The following is a 13,847-nucleotide window of genomic DNA, read 5'->3' on the forward strand; positions in this document are numbered from 1 at the left end:
CCAACAGCTGAAGTCATTCAGATGATGCAGTGAGCTTATTCATTGGAGGTTGTGCTGTTGACCATGCAAGCAGCAGTACGGGCGTGTCTGATGGACTCTGTGTTTAACAGGATGCACTGCAGAATGAGATCCCTTCCAGCGGGGAACTTTGGTGATCTCACTGGGCAAATGCCAAGACTTCAGGCAGATAGCAATGCCTCTAGTCTTACATTTGATTAGCAATTGTGTAACTTTTTGCAGAAGGAGGAGAGATGACAGTCCAGTTTCCTTCAACTTTATCAAGTTCCAGCAAAACTGCCCAGTCAATTCCTACCTTGGTGAAGTAAGGTGAAATTTGTATGCCATGAGACCTTAAGCACAATTCCTGAAGAACTATCTTAGGTGACTGAATGTGTAAATACAATAAAAATGCATTTTTTAAAAAAAGGCTCAAAAAGTTCACTTATGTGGGGCCTAGTGCATGGTCTGCAACCCAGAATTACTGTGTACTAGAGTTGTTGGTTATATACAAAAATATGTCTGCGTGGAAGATGAAAAAATGTCACATTTCTGTCATATACCTGAGAAGCCCTTCAGTCAGTTCCTCATTCAGAATGAGGTTCTGTCCTACCAGGTACCGAGGAACCAAACAAGGTGCCCAAGAGGCAGGCAGTCTTGCACAACCAAGATTTTAAGATATCTTTTGTTAATCAATGATGATGTATTTTGCCTCCCAGCTGAAGCAGCTGCTAGCTGATGGTCAGTAGCTGGAAAGGAGGGGAGGAATGAGAAGATGAATTTTCTGCAGGAACCAAATGCTCACTGTTCTTTACTAGTAACTACCTAACAACATAACTATCAGGTTTTACAGGGTTTTCAAGTCAACAGGTATGTACAGAACACGCAACTATCAAAGAATAAAATTATCTATGAAATATATAATTGCACTTATAAATATGACATAAATAGCTATTGCAGGGGCTCGAACTTGTAATCTGCCTTCAGGCAATATTTATTCAGAGACCAGTGAACCACCTCTGCTCCTATTTCTAATATAAATCAGGATTACCTCTATTAAATACAATGAAACTTTTCCATAGTTCCTTTGGTAGAAATGAGGGGTGAAATTTGAGCACTCTGGAAAACTGCAGGTATGTCCCTATTGGACTTTTCATTGAATCAGATAAAAAGCACATGTCACATCATCTAGAACAAGCTTTGTAAGCTTCTCAGCAAATCAAAATATCCCAAAGTTGAGGTAAAAGACAGAATTTCCTGTGTTTCACTTTATGCTCACTATCTCACTGGGCACCACTGAGAAGAGCCTGGCTCCATCTTCTTTACTGTGTCCATCAGGTATTTATCTACACTGAAAAAATCCCCTCAGGCCTTCTCCTCTCCAGGCTGAATAGTTCCAGCTTTCTCATCCTCTCCTCATATGAGAGATGTTCCAGGCTTTTAATCATCCTCATGGCCCTCCGTGGGACTCGCTCCAGTACATCCATGTCAATGGAGTTGTAAGGTGGTTTTTTTTCCCCCTCTACAAATCTGATGGGGTGAGGTTGAACTATGCATCTGTGAAGACACCTCTATCACCTTTGTACTGTACACTGATAGGCAGTGCATTCTGTCCAACAAACTGCAAAAGTCAGGAGAGGATTTTCACACATAAATGAGAATCCTTGGCAAAAGCTGCTTTTGCTTAATCAGAAAGATTGGGTTAAAGCCAAATAACAACACACCAGACTTCCACGGGGAAATTCAGGTGCATAAATCATGGAAGATGATGATAGGAAGACAGATGCTTGGAGTACTTAACACTAGGTCCCAGCCACCGTCAGGGCTTCTAGTAACAGGTACTGAACCAACTCCTTAAGCTGATGAGTCAGCCAAAAAGATGCAACGCAGATTGGCATCCTGATACCGCCAATGTTCCTGTCTTCAAGAGGAATACACAGCATTAACCTGGTTTACAATGGTCATATTTCAGGAGATGTAGGTATAGTACATAGGGCTGCCGTATCCTATGTCAGCTTACTGAAGTGACTGACCCCTAGTCCACTGGGCCCCACATTATGAATGCTATCCCTTTCTATCTATGCAGTCATAGACCTTCTGGGGACAGCAGCAGCAGATCAGTAGCTGAAGGCTATTTACACCCTGAACAGTTAGGCAGGCTCCATCACATGAAGGTGCTGTGGTTTCTGATGGCATCTGATGTCTCTTACCTGACCGAGGTCAATGGCTGTGTACGTTGTGTGCTGTTCACTGCTATTACTGTATGGGACACTTCCCTGCTTAAATCCTTTGCCCAGTAAGGGATCAAAGGTGGGTTGACAGTGGTCACTTATCTGTGTACCAGGGTGGTAGAGCTTCAGTACTATTCTGCAGGACATTTAATTAAAGGCATTCTGTTGCATATGAAATAAATCCTTTCAAAAGACCTCCTAGTGAAAGCCCCAAGCACATTAGAACGGTGCCAAAGCTCTGAACGTTAACCCTATGCAATCATATTCCAGTCCCTGAGTTGTGAGGAGAGTATTAGTCCTTAACCATGTACCATAACAAAATTAACTGTTTGATTTCATTAAAAAATCATCTGGGTTTACATCTCCTTTTTCATTTTATATCATTTAGGCTATCATTTAAGCTACAAATACCATATATACCAAGTAAATCTTGACTAATACCTCCTAGTTGAAAGACTAGAAAATGTTTGTTTCTATGTGATCAAACGCTGAAGATTAAAACAAAACACAAAAAGGAAAGCTTAGATGAAAATAAAGATTTGGCTTGGAAGTTCAGGACTTTTTCCCATCTCTTTTGAAACAGAGTAATGATACTATTTTTAATTTTTCTTTTCTGTGAAGTACAGAGAAAGACAAACACTTAGCTTAGTTCAGCTGAGATTATTACTCTCTGAACTTCTAGGCATTGCAGTAAAATTTGGCTCTAGAAGTTGATGAAAATGACTGTGTGAAATCCTTTACATATATGTCCATCATGAAAATACCCAGTTCTTACAGATTTAAATAAATACTAAGCACAAAAATGTGAAACAAGATTTGGAGACAGTTAAAGGTTTCCATTAAAGACTAGCTTTTAAATTTTTGTCTTCTACCTGTACCGTAACTTGTGTAATATTCATTAATTTTTAAGTAAGACATGAATGAACCTATTTATTTTTCAGATAAAAGTAGCTGAATTTGATCCCTTTGAAATCAGAGGAATACATTTCCTTTTGATTTCAGTAAGTTCAGGTCTTACACCTTACGGAATAGTATTCCTGCATAACCAGAGCTTATTTTTTTAGTCAGGTAGTTATGGTTGCATATATCAGTCTAGACGTGATCAAGCAGTCCTGCATTATATGCTTGAGTAGAGACAATGTGAGCAACATATTTCCTAAGTAGATTTGTTTAAATGTTTGTGTTGATCCAACCAAACACTTACTGAATGCTTCAGATTAATGTTACTAGTTTTGCTTGGACTTTATATATTTCCTTCTCCAATTAGGGTAATTCCTCTGAAATTAATGACATTAAAGGTATGGGACTGGTGCTCAGATTGCATATGAACTGGTGTTACCTTGTGGCACATCTGCCATGTTTGCACACTGCTATACTGGTCAGCTGAGAGCTCTAATTCCTGTAGTCCTGCAGCCCCTACGGTTACAAGACCTGACCTTTGTAGTATTTCCAGATAAACAATTCATTCTAAAGGTGCTATTTTCCTATCAGAAATCTCACTGTATTTTGATATCTTAGTAACATAATACACAATTAAACACAGTAAATTAGAAACAGGTTAGTAGTAGATGCTAAACTATATTAACCTTATCTATTTTAAGATGTATATTTGATCAGTCTTTTCCTTTCTCTTGTGAATATAGTTACTTAAAGGGTCTGCTTATTGTATCTTTCCACAAGGTGCATTTTATTTTAATTTCATTCTATAGTTATTGATCAGAAAGCCATCAAATTTCTCTGCTCTGGTGAGATAGTTAAGGAGTTAGCAACAGATACACAGAAGTGACTAAAAAAACATTTTCCTATTAAGGAATCTTGAAATTTTTCTAGGAAACATCTGTTTGGATGTGTTGAAAATCTATGATGTATTCTTAGTGCTGTAATTTTAACTCTCATTACACTGCATTTGCATTTCAGCTTTTATTTTCAAAGGAAAGACAATGAAGTGATGATATTATTTTGTAGCTGTGCTGGATGCTGGATACTCAGCAATGCAGAGCTCCTTCTTAGCAGAACTCCCCAGTGCTACACCTTTATCAAACACTGAGTCTGTTTTCAAATAGTTGCAGTGACACCTCTTTGGAAAAAACGCTTATTTGGTACGACTCATTTTTTGGAAGAACAGGACTGTGATCTTTCAGGCAGCAAGTCCTTATCTTTCTGTTTGAACAGGAGTTATCAACCATTGCAAGATAAGTGATACTGTCAGTACTGTGTAAAATGGGGTCTCACGGGGAGTTCTTGTGCCAGGATAGAGGTCAGTGGTTCAAGCAGACGTTTATAGCTAAATAAATACCTCATATGACATTGTAATTATAAATATAACAGTTTGGGGCAAGATTGTTTGGCAACTTCATTTTTAACGTCAGGTTCTTCAAGCTGATCTCAGTTTGTGTTTTTGAACATTGCGCAGCAGCATTCATAACAGATGTACAATACTGCTGGCTGCTGGACTTCTGACTCTAAATTTGTGAAGGTGGAATAAAGACTGTGAGACATGTGAAATATCTGAAATATGGACAATTTTCTGGGAGAAATTATTGTTCTATTTATTTCCAGATGAATCAACATATGTACTTAATTAAACTGATTTTCAACTGAAAAATATTTTGAAGCAGACTAATTTCTGAGTGCTGTTTCAGGACTTAATTCCAGGTCTCAGTCATTAATAATATTACATACTGCTGATTAAATAGGAATAAACATCTGGCCCATAAATTGTAAATGAAATGTAGCAACTGTTTAATTGCTATCAATTTTGAAGTTGTAAGAAATATTTTTTCTGATTTAACTTTGGCCTTACTTTGGGCCAATGGTGCCATTCAAAAAAAGTCAACATCTGTTATTCATTTCAATGAAAAGACGTTTGGAGCAGAGAGAGAAAAATAATGTAGCTGCAAAGAGAAGGGCAGGCTCCCGCAGTGAGCAAAGCTGACAAAAAGACAAACACTTTTACTCATCACAGATTTCTTACTAAAACATCCTCCCTGATAACTGCAATTCCGAGCTGGGGCACACAACACTGTCCACACAAACAACCATGCCTTGCTTGAATCAAATTTAATAATGAGGGCTTGGGAGAAAGCTAACTACTCTGTTTAATTAAAAGCCTTACAGAGTTCAACAAGATCTCCATACTGACTTGTTACCACCACACTCTGCCACAAGTTTGTTTTCCCCTTCCGAACTCCTTCCACAGGTCGCACAAGCTGAAGTTCCAACAAAGCCCAACAGAGGCTCCAAAGCCAAAACAGAGTTTAGTTCTTGCAGTTTGCTAAAATCATGGGATGAGCTGTCTCTGGGGTTACAAGTTTCTCATACAGTCAGCTGAGTCTATGTGAATCCTTGTATTGGGCTGCTTCTTGAAATTTTGTTTCAGAAGCCAAACTCATGTATTGGCAGCTCGCCAAAGTTTGCTGTCAGACATGGAAATAACCTTTTTTCTTCTTAAGAGAAAGGATGCAAAACCCTGTGGATTGTGACAGTGTAATATCAAAAAGAATAGTTATGATTTCTAATGCCACCACAGAAGATAAGCTGTTTCTTTTTGCTTTCCTGGATACAAATTAAGGACTTTTTTTCACTTTACTATCTATGACTGGAACAGGACATTGCACCTTACTTCAAGGTAAGTTAGTAAAAAATAGTGGGAAATCTTCCCAACCACCCTCGAGATTGAAAAAAATTCTAAAATGGGAATGAGGTAGTACTGTGAAAATTAATGCAATTCTCTGCTGGTACAGTTCCATCAGTAGCATTAAACGCACTCTAGCAGTACTGGTAGTTAAAGCAAATTCATCGGAGCTTATATAACTGCTTTCTAAATTCATATGTACAGACTGTCACTTCTGCCTTCAGGCTTGTTTTTTAATGAAACCATGCAAAATTCTTACTTTCCCTTGAAAGTGAAAGAAAATTATTATTTTCATATTTGAAGCAATCCTAACAACGATTGCACTTTTAAAAAACAGCCTGGCAAAGATGGTCAGACAGAGATATATATCTTGCTTATGTACAGCAGCCTGCCTAGATATTCTGGTCACTAAAATCATTTGAGGAATTAGATCATTAGAATGAGCATCATTATAACACTATTTAGGGACTTCCAGAGAGAAACATTTGCTTTGGGATGCATGAAAATACGTCAGGCAGCTTGTGTAATTATTATCACAAATGCATTCTTGCAGAAAATACGTGGGACTCAAGTACACAACAAGTTCTTTGAAGCTGACAAAAGAATGCCTTCTCTACCTATGGTGACAAACATTTCACAACAAAGAATATACCATTCTCTCCTTCCCCACGTATCAAGCCACACATACTTTCTTTTTTACAAGTTTTTAAAATAGGCTACTCCAGTAGTATACCATACTGGTATCACAAACAGGTACACCCAAGGAGGGTAAACAGTAAGAACGTAAGTCGTAATGAGATCTGCGAACTTCCTGTTCAATTTTATGTTATTCTATATTGTTTTCCCACCTTTCTTGTCGGTAGGTGTCATATAAAATCTGTATAGCCTACCATCATTGATGCAGTTAGAGACACAAAAGGTATGATCCATTTTTTTGTACATTTACAAAGACACCAGTTCAGAATGGGAAAAATAGAGGACAGGATACAAAGAGTTGTGAATTTTAACAACAAACCTAGAACTAAGACTAAAGTATGTTGAAATTACCATTAAGTAATCAGCTTTTACTTAACTAAACATCTGTTACAAATAGCATTGCTATGTTTTATGCAATGTACAAATTCTTGTAAAATCTGGTTTCTATCCATCCTTGGAAAAATATTCCAGCATACCCTTTAGAAGTCATTTATTTCACTAACAAATATACTAGGAAGACAGCTGAGAGAAAAAAGTTAAACGGTCAAATAAGCATAAACCAAGTGAGAGACACAGAAGGCCCACTTTGTTTTCTCCAAGTGGAACAAACCTGAAATTTTTAACAGTCACATGTAATGGTTTTTTGTAGTGCAGCTGACATGCATATTTTTATTTAGCTAATTTAGCCAAATCAACTAAAGCAGTTTAAATTTCATAGAAAAACAATCCTTATTCTACCCCTTCAGAATATACCCAGAAGGAGAAAACTGCAAACAATACATTCTTGAAGAGCCAGAATTAATGATGTTTTCTTTCTTAAGGACTTCATGTCCTAAGATTGATCTCAAAGTGTGAACACAGATATTTTGGATGCAGAGACATTTATTATGCCCTATGCAAATAGTCTGTCACCTAACAAAGAACTCACCCTGGCATTTTTCTTCTCAGTCAAGAGACTCACAGGACGCCCATACCGGGTTTCCATCATCTACATGTCCACGTATTTGTAAGGAAATCTATTGCCCCTTGAGACACATCCATTTTGGGAAAAATGGACAAACCAATTCAAAAGTTATCAACAGAGGACAAGGAGGTCCATACATGTACACCCATCAGAGGAGCCTTAGTTCCCAAGAAATAAAATATTGCTTTCTCTATTAATTATTCTAACTTTATACACAGATTCCTTTTTACTTTTTAGATCAATTTTTCAATTGACTTATAAAAATACAGTCAAAAGCGGTTATACTTCTATCTACAAACTGTTAGATGTTCACAATGGTATACAGCTATCCATGCTTTTAGAGAGCACTTTGTATGTAATGTGGAACCAACAAATGTATTGAGGTACATTCAAAAATGTGCTTGCAAGTAACAGGGACACCATTAGGAGGCTAATTAAAACTTCTTCCTGTTGTGCTACTCAGACGATGTGGATGGGTTTTAATTACGTGACTGGTCAATCTCCTGGTCTCATTTGATTTAATCTTCTCACACTATGCAAAATCTTATTTTTGTTTGGTGAGGCTGGAAAAGGCCCAGGGAAAGGCTGTGAAAAGAGATTGGTTTGGGGCTAATCTGAGAGGAAAGGATCCAGCTGACATTCTGCATACAGAAGTTGTGGTACAAGTTGCAGGGCAAGGCATGGACACTAGCAAGACTCCTGCCCTTTTGGACACAACATGAACAAAACCAGCACAAGTTTTTCCATATGTCTCTGGTCCACATTTAACTGTTTTCCTAGAGGATGGCAACTATTGCTTTCTCTGAAATGTCTACTGCTGGTAAAAGCTGCAGACAAGCCACCAGACTAGTGGAAACATGGATCTGAGCTAATGGAGTAAATTCTGAATTACTAGTCTTGACTACAAATTGTTTTGTCTCCTTTCGGTGGACTATATGAGAATGACTCAGTTTCTAATGTGCAGTCATTCCTACTGCTGGCAAGAGAAGTAACAGCCCAGATCATCTATTTTGCTTTACACATGGAGGTGAATGAGGGGCCTCAAGGACAAGGGCATGTCATGAGGGGCCTCAAGGACAAGATGATAATCCAGTTCTTTTGGGGACCAACTAACTAACTACTCCTTTTCCTCATCTAGAAAATTTGCCTCCTGATCTGGTTTCTTCCTGCATCATGAAATGGAGAAGACTAGGGCCAGCATCTCAGGACTGTGCATCTGTGTATGTGTAAGTTCTTGGGTATATGGAAGCAGCTGATCAGCGCTTCTTCCCATACCAAGCAGTCCCAGAAAAGAGCTGTATAAGGAGAGTAAAGGTGCACTGCCCATGCCATGGAAGTGAATGCAAACAGTGAGGCCATCCTGGGCTGCCCACCATGTGGAGTGGCACCACTGCAGCTGCGGGGGGATGGAGAGCCGCTCACACACAGGGGACCCAGAGCAAGAAAGAGGATTTCCTTCTGGCAGCAGATCAAAGACAGCTGAAGAGAGTTCCTCAAAGCATTCATTTCTTATTAAGTTGTTAAACAAATTTACGCTCTTTCTAGCTAACATTTCTTTCTAATTCATCTGTCAGAACCCTCAAGATCAGTTTGTTTAAAGATGTAGTTATACAGTTATAAATTGGATAACTCTATTTTCTGTACATCCAGGCTAAAGTGAATCACCAGCACAGAAATCTTGCTTCGGTGGGTTTATGAAATACACTGCTTTATTAAATTTCCTGCCAGTATATCTGTCCAACCAAATTGCACCGTTCAGAAGCTATCACAGTTCCATGCCAAAACCTTTTTAAACAAATCAATGCTACAACCTTTAATAGTCCCACACAGAATCTTTGCCTTGGAGACACACAATATGAACAATTTGAAATATAACAGGACAGATCCTCATCTTTTATTGTAGGTTAAGTGGGAGTTAATCCCATACATGTCACTACTACCACTGCATGTAGATATCCACTTTTTAATCTCAGAACAGCTAGGCTAATGCACACGATCTATAGAGTGCTTGGTCCCTTAATTAAACCCTAACTATATCTAAGAATATGCGTGTCCAGATTGATGAAAGTATGATGAGCAGTCATCAAAAACCTGCCTTGGGGTTTAATTACAAACTCTGAAATGAATTGCTACATGAAGACTGCTGTTTCACAGCCTAATTTCTGCACTCCCCCTGAAATGTTAAGCATGTTGTAATCCATTCATTATACACTGGAGGATTTTCCCGGCCAAGAAAAGGAAATGGCTTAAATAAGTTTTTTTCCAGAATAAAAATGTAAACTGTGCTAGTTCATCATCTTGGTTACTGTATCATAGCTATGGTATGTATACTATCCTAAATCTTTTTCATGCCAAATGCCTGGGAATTCACCTACTCATAACATAATGGTGACTTCACATTATCCATCTGTTATTGCTATGTTGCACAGGAGACAGATATGTAATTGGCACAGGAAGTCAGTGCATTGGTTTCATAGCAAGCAAAATCTTGGCAAATGGAATAGCCCAGCAATGTATAACAGCAATGAAATGCAAATTAGTGTCAAAAGTTGGCTGTCACAGCAGGCTCCATTATCTCAGCAGTAGGAAAACCTCTGTGGCAGCAATTGATTTTGGCAGAAATATGAGGGTCGTCTACTACTAAGATTTTATATCTCTTGCACTTCTAAATGTATTTTCATTTGCTTTAATTTTTAATGCTACCTTTGAAATGCTACACCTCTACCTTTTGTAATGCTGGTAGCACTGGTACATCATTGCTTGGATGCAAGCAGAAAAGATACATCCAAAACCTTTGCTTCTTAATGGAGCTGAACGTGGAACTTGGAGACTTGGCTTCAGCATTTCAGTGGACCAGCAGCAGTGTCCTGACCAAGATGGGGAGAAAAAAAAATCCTCGCATGCAGGGTTGCAACAAATTCCTTCTCAAGAGCAAACAAGAGGCTGGCAGATATGGTTATTCTGAATCACTGTTGCATCCCAAAGGTTCTCCTATTGTGAGACAACTGTGATGGTGTCCTTATCCAGAGATGAGTGTGCAGGTTTAATCTAATGCTTAATGAAGATGATTAATCAACATACTAAACCTGATCCTCAGTTTGAATTGTGACACTGTGACTCACGCTAAAGAGCCTTTTACTTCCCAAGCAGACCCATTGATTTCAATGTCACCATTCAAGGGATAAAGATCAGCTCAGCATGAGCAAAAGTAGTGGGATCTGGCTAGCATTTCTTATGTTGTGGTACTTCAGACACATCCAGAGTAATCAGGTATTAGAAGGAGCACAATTCCCCTCAACAAAACCACTTTCCAGAACTGGCCTGACATCACTAGTGATACAAATTACAGTAGTAAGCAAATTAAGAAAGCTGCTGCTTTGTACTTTATCAAAAGTGCAGGTGGGAAAATGTCCATTTCTCTCTGAGGAAAAGTAGAATAGCGTAGAAGTTTTGTAGCTGTTTTTTTCTAGTACTTAACACTTCTGAGCAATTTAACATTTAGAGCACAAAGCAAGTATGCCCAAATGATTATGCTAATAAGTTTGTGCCTGATCTCTCATGAATATTATATTTATAAGAGCATGTTCTGTCCCCCTTCCCTTCTCTCTGCAAAGACACTCTCCAAGGATGCCTGAAGGTAAGAGATGGACCCAGGAATATTAAATGCCCTTCTCTGAATGATACTTGCAAAATCTGGTCCTTTCATGGTGATGTTCTTTTAAAAAGGGGAATGTTAGAAACACTACCACTTCCAGGTGAGTCAGCTCCCATGGAGATGGCTATATCTGAGCTATACATCCATATTTCCTTTTATACTCAGTCGAGACAAACAGGCACCTGCAGGACATGATTCATTCACATTCTGTTTTAAATGTTTATTTTAGGGTGATACAAATTAATACTTTTAAATATCTGTTTCTACATAACCTATTAATTTCTCCATTGGTCACATGAAGACCATCTCACGGTTTTGATGAAACTGAGAAAGAGCATCTACTGGGGAACGACAGGAACAAGCACTGCAAGCATCGCCCTTGCTTGATACTTCAGGATGCTTTAGTACATTCCAAACCAATATTTGCAATCAAATAATCCTGGTGACATCAAACTGGAGTTTGTCCAAGTCAAACACACAGTCCAAGAGAATAGCCCAAGAAAGTGTCAGCTGTATGGTTAGAGATACAGACATGTTATAGAACATCTTGAAACACAAGGTCAAAAATAAGTAAAAAGAATGTAAAGAAGATGTAATGAATGCACCTGGTATTTAGACATATTAAAGATAAAAACAATAAGGATTAACACAAGGACGAGTTCTATGAAAATAGAACAGAGTGCCGAAATAGTGTCCTAAGGCTGACCAGTCTCATTATAATGTGAAAACCAGAGCTCCTAGCTAGAAAACTCCCCAAACCCAAATAAGCCCCTACTCTCTGGGCATGTGTAGTGAATTAAAAGGGAACGGTATCATTAAGATGAAGTAAGAAAGGTACTAACCAATAGTTAGTTAAGGGGTGGGACCAGTAGGGGTAACTAACTTTGTTAACTGTTTTAAACACCTGTCATGATTTCAACGTGGTGTGCATGTTAGGAGGAGAAATCCCCCATGCACGCAGTGCTGCAATAAACCAATATTGGCTTTCTAAACTATCATTTGGTTTGGAGAGTTTTCTTGGTTACAATTTTCAGTAACAGTCATGTGAGGTTGTATACAATTCCCCTATTAGGGCAACAAAGACCAGTTTAGCACGTCACGCCAATGGTGTTTAATTCCTACTACCTGCTATCCAAAATTTCTAACTCCCTGGACTGTGATACCATTAGTTGAATCAGAAAGAGGAAATGATTAAAATAGGCAACTGGGGAAGGCAAGGCATCTGACTATAGAATTTTTCTTTCTCTTAATCTGAATCACTTGTTGTTCTTGTGAATTTGAATGCCACAGCTGATATAGCTATGTTGAGTATGAGCTCCAGAGCAAGCAGCCTGGCTACAGTCCATTGTTCTCCACTGCACAGCAGTGCAAGCCGAGCACCTTTCATGCTGGACAGAAGGATCATGTGTCATAGAAATGTTAAGATCACTTGAATGGAGAATGATTGGGAATATCTGGGTTTGGAATCACTGGAAGGAACAACTCCCAGGAGAAGGATTATGGGAATGGCATGTGCTGATAGCATGTATATTAGCAGGACACCAAGATGCCAGCTCATTTATGTGCATCTTCTCAGGGCACCCAGCACCAAGGCCACAAAAGACAGACTGAAAGAAGGGACATCCTAAAACAAAGGCAACCTACAAACAGACTAAAGCAAAGACTCAGTGCATTTAGAGATGATGGTGGGAAGACAGTGAGCAGAGTAGGAGCCATAAGAGACCCATATAAGCAGACAAAAAGCAGTGTACAAATCCTGATGATTCACAGAGGTGGGACAGGATAGAGATGAAAAATCACAATCACTGTCCACTTCTAAAACGTACGAACAGGCCAACCCAACATTGGAGAGGGTTTCCAAGCTAAGAAGCACCCAGGAGAAGGGAGGAGGATTCAAGACCTTCCATCCCTTGTCCTCCAAACAACTGCAAGAAAGCCTGGACAGACCACCTGGGTACAATATGGTGTCTGCGTGCTGAACAGATGACTTGGGCACACACATCTTGCAGCTTCTGAATATGTGGTACAAGAGTGTGACTGAGTAAAACTGATTTTGTTTTAAAATAAAACCCTCTTTCCCTCACTTGAGGTCTCACATTGGTCTTTGCTACGCTACAGTGTTGCATCATTACTTCCTACAATCATGAGAATCAATCTCTCTTAATTGGTTCGATTAATATTTCATAACTCTTACAAACAGTGAGAGCTTCAGTAATGAGGACTAGCTATGACCGGCTAAGACCTATGTGTTTGGCACATGCTCAGTAATGTGTAGGTGACTTATTTCCATTCTGCCCTGTCTGACTCACATTAGACCGTTACAACCTCACACATTCCAGTCTTAGCAGACATGCAGTCTTTCTACCCTTTTCTGTTTGTTTGCAAATGGTCTGTCCTGAACCTGATAAACTTTTCCATATAACAAAATTATTGAAATGTGTATGTTCCTGCAGACTTTTTATTTCAACAAATTGGCATTGTCCACCAAAATAATGAGGCAGAAAAAACATTTTGATACAAACAACCCAAGCAACATTAGAAATAACAGAATGGCTCATTATCAGTTATGTCTGATTCAGACCAGCAATACATTTACATTCTCATGTATACACAGTTATTTAGGATGCACAAAATAAATTATAGCAATTTACTATAATGTAGTTTTATGAG

Source organism: Gavia stellata, chromosome 6 (genome assembly GCF_030936135.1).
Source record: "Gavia stellata isolate bGavSte3 chromosome 6, bGavSte3.hap2, whole genome shotgun sequence".
Lineage (NCBI taxonomy): Eukaryota > Metazoa > Chordata > Aves > Gaviiformes > Gaviidae > Gavia > Gavia stellata.